The sequence below is a fragment of the Lithobates pipiens genome, unplaced genomic scaffold (genome assembly GCF_037356315.1).
Source record: "Lithobates pipiens isolate NorthernLeopardFrog02 unplaced genomic scaffold, aLitPip1_a1.2 Scaffold_30, whole genome shotgun sequence".
Classification (NCBI taxonomy): domain Eukaryota; kingdom Metazoa; phylum Chordata; class Amphibia; order Anura; family Ranidae; genus Lithobates; species Lithobates pipiens.
Genome location: NW_027507791.1, coordinates 70,909,200 through 70,929,810, shown reverse-complemented (window position 1 = coordinate 70,929,810; position 20,611 = coordinate 70,909,200). Strand labels below are relative to the sequence as shown.

At 40.8% G+C, this 20,611-nt stretch overlaps 1 protein-coding gene across 4 annotated transcripts in view; it reads right to left on the bottom strand.

Moving 5' to 3' along the window:
* FBXO34 (F-box protein 34) overlaps nt 1-20,611 on the bottom strand; it is a 68,902-nt gene that overhangs the window by 32,970 nt on the left and 15,321 nt on the right. For 2 of the 4 annotated variants that reach the window (XM_077464412.1, XM_077464414.1), the window contains exon 1: nt 14,748-15,008. The exons of the other annotated variants lie outside the window; for them this stretch is intronic. The gene's annotated coding sequence lies outside the window, so the exon portion shown is untranslated. Of the gene's footprint in view, nt 1-14,747; nt 15,009-20,611 lie in introns of those variants that run through there. 4 annotated transcript variants of the gene reach the window in all.

Here is a 20,611-nt window from a genome sequence, read left to right as displayed (position 1 = left end):
GGTCTCATTAGACCACAGGACATGGTTCCAGTAACCCATGTCCTCAGCCTGCTTTGTCTTCAGCAAGCTGTTTGCGGCTTTCTTGTGCAACATCTTTAGAAAGGTCTTCCTTCTGGGATGACAGCCATACAGACCAATTTGATGCAGTGTGTGGCGTATGGTCTGAGCACTGACAGGCTGACCCCCCCACCCCTTCAACCTCTGCAGCAATGCTGGCAGCACTCGTACCTCTATTTCCCAAAGACAACCTCTGGATATGATGCTGAGCACATGCACTTAACATCTTTGGTCAACCATGACGAGGCCTGTTCTGAGTGGAACCTGTCCTGTTACACCGCTGTATGATCTTGGCCACCGTGCTGCAGTTCAGTTTCAGGATCTTGCCAATCTTCTTATAGCCTAGGCCAGTGATGGCGAACCTTGGCACCCCAGATGTTTTGGAACTACATTTCCCATGATGCTCAACTATACTGCAGAGTGCTGGAGCATCATGGGAAATGTAGTTCCAAAACATCTGGGGTGCCAAAGTTCGCCATCACTGGCCTAGGCCATCTTTATATAGAGCAAGAATTATTTTTTTTCTGTTCCTCAGAGTTCTTTGCCATGAGGTGAAATGTTAAATTTCCAGTGACCAGTATGAAAGAGATACACCAAATTTAACACACCTGCTCCCCATTCACACCTGAGACCTTGTAACACTGAGTCACATGACACCAATTTGGATATTTTCACTTAGGGTGTACTCACTTTTGTCGCCAATGGTTTAGATATTAATGGCTGTATGCTGAGTTAAATAGAGGGAACAGCAAATTTACACGGTCATACAAGCTGTACATTCTAACGCAGCACAAAAGGTTTTTCACCTTAAAATTGGGTCCCCCTAAAAAATAAAAATAAAAAGTCAGCAGCTACAAATACTGCAGCTGCTGACTTAATAAAATCGGACACTCACCTGTCCCAGGGTCCAGCGATGCGGGGGAACGAAGCCCCCCCCCCCCCCTCGCGGAGCCAACATTCGTACTGTTCACAGCCGGGCACCCACTGCGCAAGTGCGAGCAGCACAGGGCGCTGCGATACGCCGCAGTCATCTGGGACATGTGACAGATCCCAGATGACTGTGCGGCACGAGGGGAAGTGATGTCACCAGCCCGAGCAAGGAAGAAGGCAGACTACGAGGGACCCCCCTAGCAAAAGGTATTTAGAGGCGAGTAAAAAAAAAAAAAAAAAATTCTATTTATTTTTTTATTTATTTATTTTTTTTTTTTAAGAGTTTTCAACACTTATTTTTTTGGTGGCAACACCACTTTAATGCACAGAACGCATTAAGGTGAAAAAAAAAAAAACTGAGGGTTTACATCCTGCATAATGCAAAAAATGTTAATGGACTACATTGTTCAACCTTTCCACTAGAAAAAAAAAATAAATAAAAAAAAAAAAAAAAAAAAAAAAAAAAAAGGTATCCTACATGGAATTTCTGAAAAAAAAGTGAATTTAAAAAAGGGGTTTACAAAAAAAATAAAAAAATTTAATAAAAAAAATATCAGCAATGAATATAAACAATGCAAGTGCATACCCACAAAGTAATTTGTTTAGCTTAGTAAAGAAAAACTGTATACGTGCTGTATTTGTATTGGCAATTCAACTGCAATGAAGGATAACATTTCAAAATAGACAAGGGGAGAAGACGGTTACTAGAAACACAATCAATATTTACATCCTGATCATCCCAGCATGCTAAAATAGGTCTTGCACAGTAACAGCCTACACTCCAGGCACTGTATGATCCTAAAGCTCAAACTAATGTCCAGCCAAAGCTCGTTTGGCTGTACCTCTATGGATCACAGGAGTGCAGTTTGTTTTGCACTCCCTGTGACCAGTTTTCAGCAGAGAGCAGATTGAAGTCGGCTCTCTGACGTCACAGATTTCAGTCTAGGCACCTCGTCATCGCGACAATGAGAGTCTGGATCCAACAGGCGCCTGGACTGACACCCGTCGCAGCCTCTCAGGTAGTCGCTCCCCACCCCCTCCACAGCTCAACTGTGGAGAAACTGAAAAAACAAAAACAAATAACAAACCCATACTACTCTTAAATCAGTATAATAATTAGATGTGGTGACTACATTGGATTTTTTTTTTGGCTCGTTTGCCCCCTTCTATTTTCTCCTAGTGATCGGGCCAGCAACACCTCCTGTTATAGAATGGTATCACTCTGGATAAATGAGGACAGATTTGGACAGCAGCATTGTCAGTCTGGGGAGGAAGGGAGTGTTAGTTTAAATCTGCTAGTGCATCTAACTTTCTTTTAGAATAAAGGTTTTATAAAAATCAATAAAAGCTGACCATTGTCATAATCCCAGTCATAATCACTGGTAAATGGTTTGTCTCAACCACGCAACTGACAAAGAGTGCTGCTTCTTTTGATAAACAGACTGCCTGGCCGGATCATCTGATGAAAATACAAGAAAGCCAAAAAACAAAAAGGAATGCAGCCATCACATTTAAAGAATTAATAAGTTGCAAGGTCTTAATTTAGGACACAAAACTACTAAAGAAACTGGCTCTTTGGCCAGAGAATTAGAGTGGAGAAGTAAAATGTTAAAGCGGGAGTCTGCGTTTTTTTTTTTTTTTTTTTAAAAGCCAGCAGCTACAAATACTGCAGCTGCTGACTTTTAAAATAGTGACACTTACCTGTCCAGCGCGCCCGCGATGTCGGCACCCAAAGCCAATCTCTAGGTCGTCTGTCGGGTCCTGCCGCCGCCGCCATCTTGGGTATGGGAATCAGGAAATGGAGCCTTTCGGCTTCATTTCCCGGTTCCCTATTGCGCATGCGCGAATCGCGCTGCGCAATAAGGATGCTCCCCGCTGCCTCTGGGATCTGTGTTTCCCAGCAGGCAGCGGGGCACTTGCGGGAAGGGGCGGGCACTTGCAGAAAGGGGCGTAAGTTACACCCCTTTCCGCAGAGAGCTATCCCGGAAGTGGGTGCAGTTACCTGGATTATCCAGGTAACTGCACCCCCCTCCCCCCTGAAAGGTGCCGATTGTGGCACCGGAGGGGGGGGGGGGGGGGATTCCGATGAGCGGAAGGTCCACTTTAGGGTGGACCTCCGCCTTAAGAAAAAATAAGTTATACTCAAGCTGCAATACAAGGCGAACATAAGCAGCAGAGATCGAAGGCACAGTGCAAGTCTCAGCAGGAACTAGCCGAGATTTGAACCGTTAATGGGCAGGCTGAATGTACCAAGCTGATCAATCTAGTCTGCCGGATTATCGCACGATCATCGCTATGACAATCACGGTCTTCTCCTGGCGAGGACAGCTTCCCCCGCACGTATGCAATCAGCCAGGTCATTGTACTACATAGTTGAAGGTAAATCTAAAGGAAATTGAACAAGAATACAATAGCAGGCCTGATTCACACCTACGCAGTTTGCATTTTTCAATACGCATTTTTGAGCCATTGAGGTCTATGGAACCAAACCCCCCCCCAAAAAAATCCCTGGCCCTTTCCATAAAATACATAAATGTAAACTAGATCCATAGGAAAACCATGTTAAATTGACTGTAGTGTGTTTCTGCAAAAATGAAAAAGCACTAAAAAATGCATAGGTGTGAACCAGGCCTAAATGTATGGGCAGATTTAGCAATGTAAAAAAGAATCACAAAGGTCTTCAGAAACACAAGAAAATAAAAACAAACAAGACCCCAAGCTTCAGGAGAAAAATGTGCATCCTTTGCTATAGTGTCTCAGGTATACATAGCATAAAAACAACTAAAGACACAAGATGTTTTTCAGATGTACATACATGCGCCAATAAATACCTAGGGGCTTGATCACAATAGCTTCCGTTTCTCCTAGTGACCGTAGTGCCTTGTGCTTTTACAATGCAAGGCAAAGTTTACATTTTTGCTTAAAGTGGATGTAAAGTCTTTTTTCCCCTACAACAAAAAAAACATGATATACTTACCCGCTGTGTAGTGGATTTATCTGATGTGTAGTGGAGTCCAGATCCTCCTCTTCTCTGGTGCCTCTTCTGTGATCCTGGCCTCTCCCTCCTGTTCAGTGCCCCCACAACAAGCAGCTTGCTATGGGGGCAGCCGAGCCAAGTTACAGCTTCCTGTGTCCATTCAGACAAGGATCCCTGACCTGGTCCTGTGCTCTCATTGGCTAGCTGACTGACTGCAGTGGCAGCTAATGGCGCCACTGTGTCTCAGCCAATCGGGGGTGCAGGACATTGCTGGACAGAGGGTCCTCAGGTAAGTATTAAGGGGCTGCTGCACAAAAGGATTTTTATCTTAAAGGGGTTCTGCACTCATAATACAACATTTGCCCATTCTGTTGCCTATAGTTAATATATCTCATAATGCCACCTGTTTTTTTTTTTTGATTCACCTACCTTTTGTAATCTTCAGTACTTTATTTTAAACCCCTGCGGCGATGGGCGGTCTCTTGCGGCGATGGGCGGTCTCTTGCGGGGATCAGCGTAATTTCCTGTTGAAGCCCGCACTGTCTCCTGGGATCTCGTTCGTGTAATCCCGGTAGACATTGCGGCTAATGCACCCGACATCTCGCGAGATTTCGGGTGCTACAGCCGACATCTCGCGTGATTTTGGTAATTACAGCCGAGATCTCGCGAGATCTCGGCTGTAATTACCGAAATCACGCGAGATGTCGGCTGTAGCACCCGAAATCTCGCGAGATGTCGGCTGTAGCACCCGAAATCTCGCGAGATGTCGGGTGCATTAGCCGCAATGTCTACCGGGATTACACGAACGAGATCCCAGGAGACAGTGCGGGCTTCAACAGGAAATTACGCTGATCCCCGCAAGAGACCGCCCATCGCCGCAGGGGTTTAAAATAAAGTACTGAAGATTACAAAAGGTAGGTGAATCAAAAAAAAAAAAAAACAGGTGGCATTATGAGATATATTAACTATAGGCAACAGAATGGGCAAATGTTGTATTATGAGTGCAGAACCCCTTTAATTGCATAGAAAGCATTAACATTAAAATCCTTCTGCCTTTAACTTGATTGAAATGTGAGCGATAGTTCATTCATTTCTAGACATGCTGAAGATTTACAGTAATCGTCTGCACTTGCCGCCTGCATTCTAAACGTGAACAGGGCACATCATAAACAATTGTTTTCTGGGTGCCCTTACAAGGATCAGTGTTTTTTCCAGTGGAGAAAAACACGGGCTTCCGCACAAGTGTGAACAAGCCCCAAGTGTGAAGTTTTAAGCAGAAGCACACCGAGCAAGTTATTTGTCAGTGTGAGGGGGCTGGGAAGGCGAAAAAAGGTCCCCGAACTAAACTTATTAGATCCATTAGATTATGTCTTCTAAATAGGCAAGAACACACAACAAACTTGAATCTTTTGTGAACTTAAAAACAGTTCCAGGATATTCTGCAACATCTCAAAGCAAAGCTACAATGCAGGTTAATAGGGATGCATTGAAATTTTGGCTGCTGAAATTAGAGTTTTCAGCGTTGTGTCGAAAAACAAAAAAAACCCCATCATGGGTGCATTTTTGATGGGTTTTCAATGTGGAGGTGCAGTTTACCAAATATGAACCAAAAACGCAGCAAGCAGGATTTTTAATACCACTTCAAAAAGGTTGCGATAATGGGCGACAAATTCTTATTCATTTCAATTCATGATATCGATTAACTGTTTCCTGACCGGCTCACGCAGATTTACTGCAGCAAAATCCCATACATACAGGCTTCCCTTTAAGAGGGCAGCACCCACTGCACGGCAGGGGACCTGATGCGCATGGCCGGCAATCACCACCGGCCACGCGCACAAATGCCAGCATGGGGATTTGTGTGTGTAAACACACAAAATTTCTGTCCTGTCGAAGACAGGAGTAGGAACAACAAATTGTCTTCTCTCCTAGTGAAGCCAATCCTCTCACAGCTAAAAAACACCCAGGGAACACAGTTAAATCGTTCTCTGCCAGTGACATTTGCAATCAGTGCATATTTATAGCACTGACCGCTGTGTAAATGTCAGTGGTCCCAAAAAGGTCTCAAAAGTGTCCGATTTGTCCGTTGCAATACTGCAAAAAATTAAAATTAATAATAATGTAATTGCAAATCACCGCTATTACTAGTAAAAACACCATACATTTTTCCCATAGTTTTAGATGCTATAACATTTGAGCAAACTTTTTTTTTTACTATAATAATGCAGAAGAAGAATACTGATGAAGAAATTTGTTTAAAAACATTTTTGGGAATACTATAGCAAAAAAACAAAAAAAAAAAAAAACAAACAAACTGCTCTGGTCAGGAAGGGGGGTAAACAAATCTTCTGAGATTGAGGGAGATTTTTTTTTTTTTTTTTTTTTTTTTTTTTTTTTAATATAGTCAATTTTGGTTTTCGGTCAAGTGCATCCTGAATTTTCGGTACCGAAAATTCTGATTTTGGTGCACCACTAGCAGAATACTAAAAAAAAAAAAAAAAAAAAAAAAAAAAAAAAAAAAAAGGAAGGAGGAGGATAGGTGTGGACAAACTATATATGCTAGCAACAAATGCATAAAAGTGTTTCAGGTGATCGTCCGTTTTGTTTTGTTTTTTCATAAAACCACTACACATGTATTGCTCTTGTAAACTTACTTCCTATTTTTTTTTTTTTAAACAAAAGTTAATTTCCTGTGTGCGCAAACCAATATGCTCCATTAACCAATTATCATATCTAGCTAAAAACACAAAATGAGAATAAAATATCTATAACCTCACACCTCATTAAAGATGGGCTCTGGTTGAGCGGGAGTGTCCCCGCTTACTCACTTTGTACATTGATTGTACTAGGCCAATGGTGTCATTTAAAAATGGCTAAAGGGCCATATTTGTGTAAAAGTTGTATAAGTCAAATTGAGAGCGGAGTCTAAATTTTTTTTTTTTCCTTTGACCGTTTCCACTTGGCCATGGATATACAGGCAGGACTGGAATCATGTAGGTATGCGTTGTGAGATTACAGGGTTAAATGGGTTGCACTGTTCGGTGGGGTGTTGGCTGCTATGTGTAAAAATACAAGGTGCCGTTCAAGAAATTAATGGCTCCGAAACTCTTTTGTAAAAGAAAAATTATTTTACCACAGCATACAGTGCTGCGGTAAAAGCATAAATGTGACCTAGCCTAAGGTGAGGTTTATTTAGGGGAAAAATAAAAAAAAATGGTCAGAGGGCACAGCACATACCAGGAATGTAATTATGTAGTAAACTGTAGTTCATTGAAAGCTCAAGTAATAACATGCGTGAACATGTTAAAACTATTGTTACATTCAGTAAGCTAAAATCAAACCCATTAAAAGTAGTCTAAAGAAACCAAGATTTTAGCAAGCCATCATCAGAGTTACACTTCCCAACATATAATAAAGTGATAATTTCCTTTTAAGTGGATGAGGACCACAAGTCATGAGCCATTTATAACCATCCAGAAGGTCACAGATAAAGTGGTTCGCAGTCACAGGCCTCTTTTCAGACAATTCAGTTTGAATTCCAAGACACATACCTCTAAAAAAATATAAAGGCAGAACAAAGGACTGAATATAGCAATAAGCCTGTAAAACTGAATTTACTAAAAGACACGTACGGAATATGAATCTTTGAAAGAATACGCATCAGGAAAGGCCTCAACAAATCTTTGGGGCTGCTTCTTCCAAACAACCTCATTTTCTCTATCTTGGGGTCGCTTGGACAATGAGCGCCCAGCCCCTGTGCATCCAATTCAGGTGTTTTAATGTGCCCAGAAGGCACAGATGCCGAGTCTGGTGTCTCCCTACAGCTTGTCAAGTCTATGGCAGGCTTAAATATACTGCATTTGGACAGGGCTGAAAGCTGCAGAGTGGTGCTCATGTCCAGGGCCCTGTACATTAAGGGACATATGCCTGGAAAACAGTTAATCCATGTTCTTGGCATACATTTCTGTATGCATATGGCACACAAAAGTGCATGTTCAGCCCCTTCCAGCCACAGCGTATTTCAGTCTGCAGGCAGTGGACAATAAACCAGTGCCACCCAGGTCCACTAAAATGGTTGGATTTGATGCAGAGGAAAAGTCTTATTAATGACCTCAAGGCAGCTGGGACCATAGTCACCAAGAAAACAATTTGTAACACACTACTACCCTGGGGGAATGAAGCCATGCGAGTTCAGCTGAACTCACAATTTCAGTCCTGATTATGGCCACGATTTCAGAGACATCTGTGCAGATTTCTGCACAGACGACAATGTAAATCATACAGAAACTATTTTTTTTAAATCCGTGCAGTGCCACACCGATTAGGACGGTGCCACTGATGGCAATTGCCACGGATTTGACATGTCAAAATGCTCCGGTGTGAACCAGGGCTTAAGGACTGAAATCCTGCAGTGCCCACAAGGTCCCTCTGCTCAAGAAAGCACATGTACAGGATCCTCTGAACGATTCAGAAAAGAACTGGGTGAAAGCCTCGTCAGATAAGACCAAAATCTAGCTTTTTGGCATCAACTTAACTCGCTGTGTTTGGAGGGAGGAGGAGTGCTGCCTATGACCCCCAGAATACCATCCCCACCGTTAAACAATGGAAACATTATGCTTTGGGGGTGTTTTTCTGCTAAGGTGATAGGACAACTAAACCTTATCAAAAGGGACAATAGATGGGGCCATGCACTGTCAATCTTGGCTAAGAACCTCCTTCTTTAGCCAAGGAATTAAAAATGGATTGTGGACAGGTATTCCAGCATGAAAGACCCAAAACAATACGTGTAAGGAAACTAAGAAGTGGCTTAAGAAGAAGCACATTAAGGGCCTGTGTGGCCTAGCCAGTCTCCACACCTTAATCCCATAGCAAATACATGGAGGGAGCTGAAGGTTTGAGTTACCAAATGTCAGCCTTGATACCTTATCAGGTGTCTCAAACTAACAGCCCTCCAGCTGTTGCAAAACTACAAGTCCCATGATGCATTGTAAGGCTGACAGTTACAAGCATGACTCCCACAATTAGGGCCGGTTCACACTGCAGGCGAGGCGACTCCGAATTGCCTCGCCGTGACCTCAGCGGCAACTTGCAGATGACTTCTGTATAGAAGTCAATGCAAGTCGCCCCGAGGTCGCCCAAAAGTAGTACAGGAACCTTTTTTCTGAGTCGGAGCGACTCGAGTCGCTCCTCTCAGAACGGTTCCATTGTACAGAACGGGGGCGACTTGCGAGAGCGAGGAGAGTCATGTCGCCTCGCCCGCTGTGTGAACCGGCTCTTAGAGGCATGATGGGACTTGTAGTTTCACAATATCAATAGGGCCATCATTAACTTAATGACTTGGAGAGGCTCTGCAAAGAGGAGTGGAACAAAGTCTCTCCTGAGATGTGCGCAAACCTGGTGGCCAACTACAAGAAACATCTGACCTCTTCATTGCCAACAAGGGGTTTTGGCACCAAGTACCAAGTCATGTTTTGTGAAGGGATCAAATACTTAAACGCAAATCTAATTTTCTAACTTTAATATGTGTTTTTCTGGATTTTGTTGTTATTCTGTCTGTGTTAAAATAAACCTACATAAAAATAAATAAATTTTATATATATATATATATATATATATATATATATACATATACATACATATATACACACACACTGATCATTTCTTTGTCAGTGGGCAAATGTACAAAACAGGGATCAAATACTTTTCTCCTCACAGTATGTAAGAAGTGCAAGCACGCACCATATAGAAAGCCGACTGATCATACATTGGTTTACTAGATTTTTCTAACAACCTTTTATGTGAAGCTAACCCATCTCTATAATCCAACCACAACCTGTTGTACACATACATACATTTCTTTTTTTTTGTTTTGTTTTTAACACTAGGTTGTCGTGATCAGTTCAGATGTCTCAATGATCAAAAGCTGGTTGATAGCCTTGGTTTTATTTGAACTACCAGATCATGTGTATGCACAGAACTAGGATTTTTTGTACCTAGATAAAAACCAGAGAACCACCAATCTGCAGTTTTACTATACACAAACACACACACACACACACACACACACACACACGCTGAATTCCAGCTGATTCTGTAGAAACCGGTCGATATTCGGCCTGGGTGCACATCACCCTGGCCAACTGCTGTCAAACAGGCATGCTGGAAAACCATCATCTAAACAGGCAATGGCTGCCAGCACAGTTAGTACTGCATCACATCCGGAAAGGTGTCACAGCGGTTCACTTTTTCCACATTTTGTTATTTTACAGACTTATTCCACAAAGAATTAAATTCATCATTTTCCTCAAAATTCTACAAACAATACCCCATAATGACAACATGAAAAAAGTTTGTTAGAAATCTTTTCAAAAATGTATTAAAAAAAAAAAAAAAAAAAAAAACAACACTTGTACATAAAGTCTTGACAGTCTTTGCGCAACACTTTGTTATGCACATTTGGCACCAATTACAGCCTCAAGTCTGAGTATGATGGTACAAGCTTGGCACGCCTATTTCTGGGCAGCTTTTCCCCATTCTTCTTTGCAGGACCTCTCAAGCTCCATCGGGTTGGATGGAGAGCGTCAGTGCACAGCCATTTTCAGATCTCTCCTGAGAAGCTGAATCGTGTTCAAGTCTGGGCTCTGGCTGGGCCACTCAAGGACATTCAGAGAGCTGTCCCGCAGCCACTCTTGTCATCTTGGCTGTGTGCTTGGCTTCATTGTTCTCTTGTAGGGGGAACCTTGGCCCCAGTCTGAGGTCAAGAGCACTTTAGAGCAGGGTTTCGTTAAGGATGTCTCTATAAATTGCAGCAGTTATCTTTCCCCTGATCATGACTAGTCTCCCAGCTCCTGCAGCTGAAAAACATCCCCACAGCATGATGCTGCCACCACCATGCTTCACTGTAGGGATGGTATTGGCCAGGTGATGAGCGGTGCCTGGTTTCCTCCAGACATGACACTTGCCATTTAGGCCAAAGAGTGCAAACTCCGTTTCATCAGACCAGAGAAATTTGCATCTCATGGTCCAAGGTTCCTTTAGGTGCATTTTTATGTAAACTCCAAGTGAGCCAAGTGGCTTTTACTGAGGAGGAGCTTTGGTCTGGCCACTCTCTGCCATAAAGACCTGATTGAGGGAGTTCGGCAGAGATGGTTGTTCCTTTGGAAGGTTTTTCTCTCTCCCCAAAGAAACACTGGAGCTCTGTCAGAGTGACCATCGGGTTCTTGGTCAGCTCCCTTACTAAGGCCCGTCTCCCCCGGTCACTTAGTTTGGCAGAGTGGCCCGTTCTAGAAAAAGTCCTGGTAGTTTCAAACTTCTTCCATTTATGGATGATGGAGGCCACTGTGCTCATTGGGACCTTCAATTCTGCAGAATTTTTTCTGTACCCTTCCCCAGATATGTGCCTCAATACAATCTTCTCTTGGAGATCTACAGACAATTCCTTGGTTTGTGCTCTGACATGCACGGTTAACTGTGGGACCTTATATATATATATATATATATAAACAGGTCTTCCTTTCCAAATTATGTCCAATCAAATAAATTTACCAAATGTGGACTCCAATCAAATTGTAGAAACATTACGGGTTATTGTTTGAAGAATTTTGAGGAAAATAACGAATTTAATCCATTTTGGAATAAGGCTGTAACATAAAATGTGGGAAAAAGTGAAGTGCTGTGAATACTTTCCAGATGTGACCAACATCACAATTAGCACCTCAGTTTTATTTTGTTCAGCCTTCTGGGTTGAACAAAGAAAAAAACTCAGTGTGTGAGTTACCTACACACGCATATTACAATCACTTTTATACAGCAAAATGTAATATATGACGACCTACCTAATCTATATACAGTCATGCAGGCCCTTGCACTACATATTTGCTGGTAGAGCTAAAGCTGGTCCTATACACTAGGGCAGCGTTTCTCTGTCTTTTTTCAGCTGAGGCACCCTTCAAAATTCGGCACAATCTTGGAGGCACCTCATTCTAAAATGTAAACCAACAAAACTAATAGTTTTACATAACATAGCAACATCCACACACATAGAACACCCAACACTGGAGAGGATTTATTCTTCCAAAGCAAATATACCTTTGCACACTGGTACCGACTAATATGCCACGTTTTTCCCTCTTTTCTCTGTTTCTCTCCCACACTACTGTGACCACAGTGCTGACGGAGAAGAGTAGGGGAGGGGCAAACAAGGATGCTGTGCAGGCACCCAATGCCCTTCTTATCAACGATGACATCATTGGTTGTTAGGGCTCCGGCAGTTAGAAGGTTGTAATGTTGCACAATGAAAACCTGTGGCTTTCTGCAACTGAAAGGCAGATTTCATCTGCTTTTTGTTCCATTTAAAAAAAAAAATAAAAAAAAGGAAGTGGATGAAAAACTGATGTAGATGGAAACTTTTTTTTTTTTTTTAAGCAAAAAAATAACTTAATGGATGACGCCCTGTGAAAGGGGCCTTTTTGTGGTTTCCACAGTTTTCTATTTTTTTCTACAATAAAAAAAAAAGATTTCTCTTTTTAAAATTTGCAATGTCAGTATGGGGTGTATTTACTAAAGATAAATAAACTATGTACTCTGCAAGTGCAGTTGCACTAATTTTCCACAAAGCTTAAAGAGGATGTAAACCCTAATGGGTTTACTTCCTCTTTCATTCCCTGCAAAGGTAAAGCATAATGGACTACTTTGCATCGCATCGTAGAGCATTATGTTTTTACTTACCTGACACAGGAGCCAGCGAAGTCGCGCTGTCCCCTGTAGTCCGCCGCATCAATCTTGCTGGTGGCGTCTCGCAGCTCCGCCGCTGTCATTCCGCGAAGCCGCGATGACGTCACTCCCGCGCATGCGCACGGGAGTCGACACGCGCGGCAGCTCCATTCTTGGAAATGCCGCGCTCAGTGCCCGTTTTCGGACAAATATCTCCTAAACCATATAGGTTTAGGAGATATTGCTTGGACCTACAGGTAAGCCTTAATCTAGGCTTACCTGTAGGTCAAAGTGGTTTCTAAGGGTTTACAACCACTTTAATAAATGTGGTAAAGTTCTGCTGATTTCCATCATCCAATCATCAGTATGTAAAAATAAAAGCGAAGAACCCCACCCCCACATGTTTCTGCCTTTCCTTTAAATGGTTTAACTTTAAAAGCATCCCATACCGTATCTTATCAGGTAGGACTGTACACTATATAATTGATGGTAAAACTAGAGCCTGGTACACACCATTTGTTTTTTTTCCGTTAAACCCAGCGGGGGGAAGCCAGATTTGGTTCATGTACAGTACAGCGAGAGCCCTACTGGAGCTGTGTCTACGGACGCACACAGTCCCACTTGGGAGTGTGCACCACACAGGTGACTGACGGTGTGCGAGGAGAGAAGAGCCGATCAGCGGCATTTCCTCATAAAAGAGACCTGTACAGATAATCAGTGTCCCGATTAACACTGCAGATCCAACAGTGGCCTTTAGGGACGCCAGTCAGGGCTGCATGTCAGTGCCCATCAGTGCCACCTCATCAGGGTACATCAGTGAAGGAGAAAAACTACTTGACAAATATCCTTAACCACCTCCCACCCGGCTGGCCGTAAAATGAAGGCTGGGCGGTGCGGCTCTCATTCTGGGTGCACATCATAGGACGGCCCTCCAGAACGGCCACTCTTGCACACCCTGCAAGGGTCCTTTTTTACAGAAACATAAAGAATTTTTTTTGTCCCTCCAAAGTTTCAGGCTTTTTTTGTTGAAAAACAAAACAAAAAAACAAACAAAACAAACAAAGGAAGGAGGAGATCAAATACCACCAAACGAAAGCTCTATTTGAGGGAACAAAATAATAAAAATTCTGTTTGGGTACAAAACAGTGGAGATCAATAACCACCAACATAAAGCTCTGTCTGACTAAAAAAATAAAAACAAATTTTGTTTGGGTACAGCGCTGCACAACCGCACAATTGTCATTAAAAGTGAAACAACGCCAACAGTTGGCTTGGGCAGGAAGGGAGTAAAAGTGTCCAGCATTGAAGCGGTTCATACCACTTTAAGGTCTTGTTGACATGTGTGGCAGCCCTGGACATCCCTTTGAAAATTGCTCTTCGGTAGAAAGCTTTTTAGATGTTAGCAGAGCAGCAACTACCAGGCAATCAGGAGACCTTGTATGTAAAATACACCACAGCCGAGTGTTTGGGATGTAGTTGTGGCGTGGCTCCATTTAGGAAAAGAGGCTTCGCATTTGGTGGTGGTACCATCCGCCAAACAGAAGGGAAACATTTTACCACGTATGTGTGCAACCACAATTGGCTGCATGCAGTTTTTGATGGGCAGCAGTTGCAGCAAAAGTCGCAGCTCAGCTGCCCGTTTATACCGCCACCCTTGTGGTGGACATTCAAAGTACATCTCTGTAGATGGCCAAGGGTCACATTCTGTGATGTCTTGTGGGACCATCTATAGAATACAACCATGTCCACAAATAAGGACAGAACAGGCCCCTGTGACCATCTCCCATTTAATATAAATTATATATATATATATATATATATATATATATATATATATATATATATATATATATATATATATATATAAAAACACATACATATTATACACACACTATACACCCACATCCACACACAGAGGATAAATACGGTGCGAGGACAGCCATGACCACCTCCCCCCCCATCTGCAGTCATAACAAGCAGCCCTCTCTCTGCGGCAGTGAGGCCCGAGGCTGCGGCCTGGCCTCCAGCACAGCCAATGAGTGACCGGGCCCGATCCCGGGGCTCCTCTTACCTTGTCTGTCTGTCTATGGAACGGCGGCGGCGGCCTCTTGCAGGCGGGAGAGACGTGATGAGGGAGAGGAAGGAGACAGAGCGGGCCGCCTCACACACAGGCTCCGTCCGCGCCGCGCTCACTATCACCGGGGACAAATAAAATTCCTCCGCTAACCTGATCCCGGGAGGAGACAACAATATAATCCTGACCCAACAACCCCGATAGCACAGGAATGGGGAGGAAAAGGAGACAAGCCCTACGTCACCACAAGACACCAGAACGCCGCCTCTTATAGGGTCGGACCTTCTGCCACTCACAGGTGACCCCGCCCCCCTCATTCCAGAGCTCTCTTGACTACCTGGCTACGGGAGCGCGCATTGCTTGCCTGAGCTGGACGCGGCTAGGGGGCGCGCTTCCACCTTTGGCTGTGCCAGGCTGGAGAGCACGTGACGCGCGGACAGACCTAATAAAAGTGTTTACATTTGATAATGACCGAACTGGCCGATCACTTCGTTCACAGCGCAAATGCACACAAACAAGATTAATTTTACATACAATTAGGCCTCATTCACACCTGCAAAAATTGGTGAATGTGTGCAAAATGCGTATATCGCGCATAATTCTTAATGGGACCCCAAAAACAGCTTGCAGATGTGCGTCTTGTCACACTACAAAATAAATGTGGAAAAAAAAAAAAAAAAAAAATTAAATAAACGCCCCAAAAAAAAAAAAAAAGAAAAAAGGGGAGCAATAACGACTTTGGCGGATTGGTCGCACATAGGTCAGCCCATTCACTTGCATACTTTAAAGAGGAGCTTCAGACCCCCCCCCCCCCCCCCGAAAAAAAATGAAAAGGTCAGCCAGCTACAAATCCTATAGCTCCGGCTTTTAGACTCCTTTCACACTTGGACGGTTTTCAGGCATTTTAGCGCTGGACATAGCCTCTGCTAAGTACCTGAAAAACAAAGGGATAGGATGCGCTATGGAGTTTGTTATACAGAGAGTATGTGATGTGATGTAGGTAAGAGCAGCCTCTATTTTGTTTCCATCCAAATGGATGGAACAGTGAGATAGGCGAGAGAAAGAAAATAGATATGGCGCTATACCTTATTAAACTCACTAAAAATGGATGTCATAAAAATGTACAAATTTTCCAGCTTGCTGGCTAATAATTTTAAAATCCCGGATAGAACTAGATGAACTAGATAGTAAGATCAATAAATGATAAAGTGCTAAGAATCAATCAATATTAAATAGTGAATACAAAGTGAATATAAATTTTCCAGCGTGCTGGTTAATAAATTAAAATAAGGATGTAAAATCCACAATAAATTAAATGAATTAGATAGCTGAGATAAATGGATAAATGATTAGGATTATGTTACTAAAATACCATGAATCAATCAATATTCAATAGTGAAATGCAAAAAATACTCAAAGTGCCTGTGCCTGTGATTATGGCGCAACCAAGTAAATGGCCATAAAGGGGAACGACAAAACAAATTGTTCAAAGTTATACAGGTGTGAACACAAGTGGAATAGTGAGTGCAACAAATATATATAACACACTGTGTCAAATCTCAAAACATGCCAAAATGTGCAAAATAAAATAAAAGTAGAAAAAATAATAAAGATTAAGTCCAGAAAGTGAAAAATCTTGCGGTGACAAATCAGATGTGAAAGTTCAATTAAGTAAGGGTTAAAAATTTAAAATTAAAAATGAAATGAAAAATTGATGGTGAAAAGGGTCTTCTGTGTATAGGAGAGGAGTGGAGGGAGTGACTTCGCTATCCGTTCGCAGTGAACGTTTATGAATTTTGCTCTCACCAGAGATATAACCCCGTCCGGGGTGGATCAGCCTCCACAGTATAAGCCACTGTGTTGCTTCTTGGGCTGTCTCTGCTGTGATGCTGGGGAGATCCCTCGTTCCTCCGTGGGGATGTTGTACCTCGTTTTACATGTGATAGAAAAGAGGACTATCCATGGTGTAGTATGTTTGAAACTCAGTTTATTTGAAACAACCTTAAAAATACTCCCATTTAGTACGATAAAACACGTATTGTATTGAAAGCGTTCGGAACATCCGCTCGGCTAACACGCCGTTTGCTCTGGAGGTGTACGTATCTGGCCACGCCCTACGCGTTTCGTCGTTCAGACGTCATCTGGAGCGGCCATCTTCATACACCTTTCCACTTATATAGGGTATAGTTACCAATCACGCATGCGCGGGACCCAACCGCCATGTTTGCTGAGGGAATTGCCAATGCTAAGCCTATTTTTGTGCCGGCCCTGCAGGAAATATATCATTGTGCCTGCTACTAATCTAATGTTAATAAACGCAGATTGGGCACTACTCCTATGTAAGTGGAAAATATACTATACTATGACACCTTTATTGTTTATACAGACACATAAATCGATATAAACATAAAATTAATTTCAATAAAAATATATAAAAATTACAGAAACTTGACAGTATCTATAAAAAATTGACAAGATCTATAAAAAAGGAAAAACTGAAAAATGAAGGAGGAAATTAAAAAATGAAGGAAGGAGGAATACTAAAAGGGGAACCAATCTGTGTATATATGTTTTATAATGGAAAATGGGAGGTAGAATAAATCAATAATAAAATTAAAATTAAATTTACGCTAAACTTCGTCTTAAATGTGAGGGAAGCCAATTGGATTCCAAAAATGTTTAGATAAAGCGATTAATATTTAGCAAACATTAACTCTTTTCTAGTATATTACTTTTAAGATTTATTTCCAGTGTTTTTAAACTATATGCTGTGTTACCCAAGGGCTAGAGTAATTGATTAATTAGAGAAAGAGAATGAATAACATTCGACCTCAGTCGTAATGGCAAAGGTAAAATAAAGAAATATGTGCAAAATTTGTATACAAAGTATAAAAATATGTAAATATATATAAAAAATATGTATATAAAAATGTATATAAAAAGTATAAAAAAAAAAAAAAAAAAAAGGGATATAAAAAAAAGGGAAGACACTAAAATGGTAGAATAGAATGATTATTTTTGCGTTGGGTAGGAGAATTAGGATGTTGGGACATTGGGATATTAGAATATTGGAACCTAAGTTTTTTGTTTCTAAATGCAACCTTATTTCTTATTCCTCTGCAATTTCTGTTAAAGGCCTTGTTGATTGTATTACATTCGACCTCAGTAAAATGTATGAGGATTAAAATTCGTTAAAAATTGGTTAAAAAGCAGTTGAGATCCAAATCTATATTCATTCCATCAGGTTGCAAAGTTTCCATGTTAAAAATCCATCTGGTTTCATTTTGAGAAATTTTCTTGGTCATGTCTTCTCCCCTCCAATGTCCTTTGATTTTGTCAATTGCATAAAAAATCATCTGTTTAGGATCTTGATTGTGAAAGTCTCTAAAGTGACGTGAGACACTGTGTTTATCATATCCTTTTCTAATGTTCTTAATATGTTATTTAATTCTTACATGCAATTCTCTTGTGGTTCTACCCACGTATTGTTTATGACAAGGACATTCTATAATGTACGTAACATGCGTGCTTTTGCATGAAATAAGTTCCTTGATGTTGAATTCTCTCCCATTGGTAGTCGAAGTAAATTTAGTAATTTTTCTGCTGGTCTTTTTACTTTTAAGGCAGGGAAGACATTGGCCACATTTGAAAAAGCCTTTGATGGATTGATAACATTCCATGAGGACAACTCGTAAGATTGTATAGGAATTGCACAAAAAAAAGAAGACTTTAATAAACAGGCCGAAGTCATCATTAATAGGTTCATAAGTAAAGGATACAAAGAAACCCACCTGAGGGCTCTCAAAGAAAATGTAATAAAAATGGACAGGAAGCAACTGTTAGAGAGCAAAACAAATATTAAGAAGACCAGAAATATGGAAACCGCCTTCCTGACAGGTTTTAATAGGCAACACAAAGAAATAGAAAGGATTATCAAAAAACGGTGGCCTATTCTGAAAACAGATGACGTACTAAAACAAATCCTGCCCAATAATCCCTCTTTCATATACAAAAAAGCTCCCAACTTAAGAAATAAATTAGTGAAAAACACAAATTGACCCCCCACGACAAATTAAAATCGCCGAACACCTCAAAGGCTTTTTCAAATGTGGCCAATGTCTTCCCTGCCGTAAAAGTAAAAAGACCAGCAGAAAAATTACTAAATTTACTTCGACTACCAATGGGAGAGAATTCAACATCAAGGAACTTATTTCATGCAAAAGCACGCATGTTACGTACATTATAGAATGTCCTTGTCATAAACAATACGTGGGTAGAACCACAAGAGAATTGCATGTAAGAATTAAAGAACATATTAAGAACATTAGAAAAGGATATGATAAACACAGTGTCTCACGTCACTTTAGAGACTTTCACAATCAAGATCCTAAACAGATGATTTTTTATGCAATTGACAAAATCAAAGGACATTGGAGGGGAGAAGACATGACCAAGAAAATTTCTCAAAATGAAACCAGATGGATTTTTAACATGGAAACTTTGCAACCTGATGGAATGAATATAGATTTGGATCTCAACTGCTCTTTAACCAATTTTTAACTAATTTTAATCCTAATACATTTTACTGAGGTCGAATGTAATACAATCAACAAGGCCTTTAACAGAAATAAATTGCAGAGGAATAAGAAATAAGGTTGCATTTAGAAACAAAAAAAAAAAAAAAAAAAAAAAAAAAAAAAAAAACTTAGGTTCCAATATTCTAATATCCCAATGTCCCAACATCCTAATTCTCCTACCCAACGCAAAAATAATCACATTCTATTCTACCATTTTAGTGTCTTCCTTTTTTTTTATATCCCTTTTTTTTTTATTTATACTTTTTATATACATTTTTATATACATATTTTTTATATATATTTACATATTTTTATACTTTGTATACAAATTTTGCACATATTTCTTTATTTTATCTTTGCCATTACGACTGAGGTCGAATGTTATTCATTCTCTTTCCCTAATTAATCTAGCCCTTGGGTAACACAGCATATAGTTTAAAAACACTGGAAATAAATCTTAAAAGTAATATACTAGAAAAGAGTTAATGTTTGCTAAATATTAATCGCTTTATCTAAACATTTTTGGAATCCAATTAGCTTCCCTCACATTTAAGACGAAGTTTAGCGTAAATTTAATTTCAATTTTATTATTGATTTATTCTACCTCCATTTTCCATTATAAAACATATATACACAGATTGGTTCCCCTTTTAGTATTCCTCCTTCCTTCATTTTTTAATTTCCTCCTTCATTTTTCAGTTTTTCCTTTTTTATAGATCTTGTCAATTTTTTATAGATACTGTCAAGTTACTGTAATTTTTATTGAAATTAATTTTATGTTTATATCGATTTATGTGTGTGTATAAACAATAAAGGTGTCATAGTATAGTATATTTTCCACTTGCATAGGAGTAGTGCCCAATCTGCGTTTATTAACATTAGATTAGTAGCAGGCACAATGATATATTTCCTGCAGGGCCGGCACAAAAATAGGCTTAGCATTGGCAATTCCCTCAGCAAACATGGCGGTTGGGTCCCGCGCATGCGTGATTGGTAACTATACCCTATATAAGTGGAAAGGTGTATGAAGATGGCCGCTCCAGATGACGTCTGAACGACGAAACGCGTAGGGCGTGGCCAGATACGTACACCTCCAGAGCAAACGGCGTGTTAGCCGAGCGGATGTTCCGAACGCTTTCAATACAATACGTGTTTTATCGTACTAAATGGGAGTATTTTTAAGGTTGTTTCAAATAAACTGAGTTTCAAACATACTACACCATGGATAGTCCTCTTTTCTACCACATGTAAAACGAGGTACAACATCCCCACGGAGGAACGAGG